We start from the raw sequence: 2,438 nt of genomic DNA, 5'->3' as shown, positions 1-2,438 counted from the left end.
CATTGACTATAGACGTTCAACTATCATAACGTCTAATGTAGCTTTGTGTAAGGTTTCTATTCACCTAATGAAAAATTAAGATTCTAGATTTCTAAACGTAATTGTACTGATTTATTACATCAAGGACAGATAATAAAACCATTTACTACATCCTTCTCATCATTTAACTACAAAATACAAACTTTAAAGTGAAATCCTTAAACACAAACACGGGTATAAATGTAACCTGATCGATCCTCTTTACTTTGTGTTATGTTTTATGTAAATTAAATAAACACATTTACGCAAGTCTCACAATATGGATTCAATGAAACGTGGAACAGCAGGGGATTACATTAAACCTTTGATGAGGGTTCCTATAATTACTGACATTGTTCCGACAGCCAATATATGCTCTACCTCTTATTTTATGATTCAATCTGTTCTCTTATTAGTGTTTTTAAATCTGATATATTAAAACTATCATTCATTCTTTTTTCTTACAAAGCAGTATTAAACTATGCATGAATATATTTGCATTATGATATATATATATTTTTTTTTTTATCAGAAAAAAGGTAAAATCAACTAGGAAAAAAAAAAATACTAAGAACGAGGTAAATTAAACTAACCATACATGTACACTTTTGTGTTTTAAGTATATGTTTTAATCTAAATTTTCTGCCTCCTTGTATATATATATATATATATATATATATTTATACAATTTTGATTTATTACTTTATTGTGTTGTATACATGAATTTAAATTATTATTATGTTTATTATAGTCAAAAATAGCTTTATTTTGAAATCAATGCTAGGTAATCTAACTATATTAATGCTTAATCTAATCCCATTATAATATATACGAGTAATGTTATTAATTTTTGTACATCGCAATATGGAAGATATTTTTTTATATATGAATAATTAATTGTTTTGACTGGTAATTTTTATCAGTTAAGAATATACATGTGTGTCTCAACTAAATAAACAAAAAGGAAATTTCTAAAAATCTAGCAGATTCGCCTACATAAAGGGATAAAGTGATAAAGTAATATTAAATATATTTGGGTATACAAGGAGGCAGAAAATTTTCATTAAAACATTTACTTAAAACACAAAAAGTGTACATTTATGGTTAGTTTAATTTACCTCGTTCTTAGTATTTTTTTGTTCCTAGTTGAGTTTACCTTTTTTCTGATAAAAAAAATATATATCACATATCAGAGAAGCCTACTTCTGTCAAATAATAAGTAAGATAACCTTATAACAGTCGTAAAATTATAGTCATAGTTAGCTTAGTAACTTTGTCTTTTATATATATAGTACTTTTTATTTGAGAAAAAATATAAAGTTAAAATTACTTTAACAACGACGTTATGTACGTCTTGTTATTATTTTTATTATTATTGACATTATTTTAATTATTTTAGTTAATTTGGTGCTGGACTTGGAATATTGGTTCAAAAGCACAGTCCAGTGAACTGTCATCTAGCATAGCTCTTGCCGACCGATTCAAAGGGTGTCTTCGAAATCAGATTCCTACCGTCTTACGTTTAGGACATGTTGTAAGTTAAAAAATACTTATACACTCGCTTAAATCTAAAAACAGTGTGAAAACTAATGGTTGATCCTTAGAGAATTTTTAAACTATATACTAAAAAGAAATAAATAATAAATAGTTCTTAAATTAATTAAGCATATGGCTTTGCTAACATAAATCAATATTTATACAGAACAGTTGATTAAATTCTACGCACTCTTTCAACTAATATTTTTAAGTTTAGAGACCTAGATAGGATTTGTGCTACTTCAAAGCTCAAAAGGGCTTAATCCAGAGGTATTTTAGAAATAAGAATAGCCGTATATTCGTACCAGGGACCGTAAGATTATCCTTTTTAAAACTTCAGTAAATGTTTAGAATAGTTTACGTATTAAAACATACCAAACAAACATAGGCACTCTACGTATTTGTAATAATATTAGAATAACAATGTTCATGGTTACAAATTTTAAAATGAAACAAACTTTTGGTTGGCCTGTTTTTAGGTTTTTCGAAGGAAGGAGCACTTTGGGTTTGAATGATGGTAGAACACCTTAAAGTATTTATCTTGATGACATGTTTAAAAGAGTATACTCGTATGTAGATCTGAATCTACACCAGATAGAAAACGCTTATTTTAAGTTACTTCTATACTAAGAAAGGTGCATTAATATTGTTTGCATTGTAACTCCAATCAGAAAAATATATACCTGAGTGAATGTAAAAAGCCAGTTTCTGTGAAAAATCACCTATTTTTACCCTTTGCTATATCCTTCAGGTATATAATATTATCGGCACCATAGTGTGTATGAATTGTTGCCCCTTTTCAGGGACCTAAACACACTGCTCTTTAACATCAAATGTCAAAAAGCGACCACACTTTATATGCAGGAGTGTTTAATAAACCATTT

Source organism: Homalodisca vitripennis, unplaced genomic scaffold (genome assembly GCF_021130785.1).
Source record: "Homalodisca vitripennis isolate AUS2020 unplaced genomic scaffold, UT_GWSS_2.1 ScUCBcl_178;HRSCAF=1515, whole genome shotgun sequence".
NCBI lineage: Eukaryota > Metazoa > Arthropoda > Insecta > Hemiptera > Cicadellidae > Homalodisca > Homalodisca vitripennis.
Note: the sequence above shows the minus strand (reverse complement) of the source record.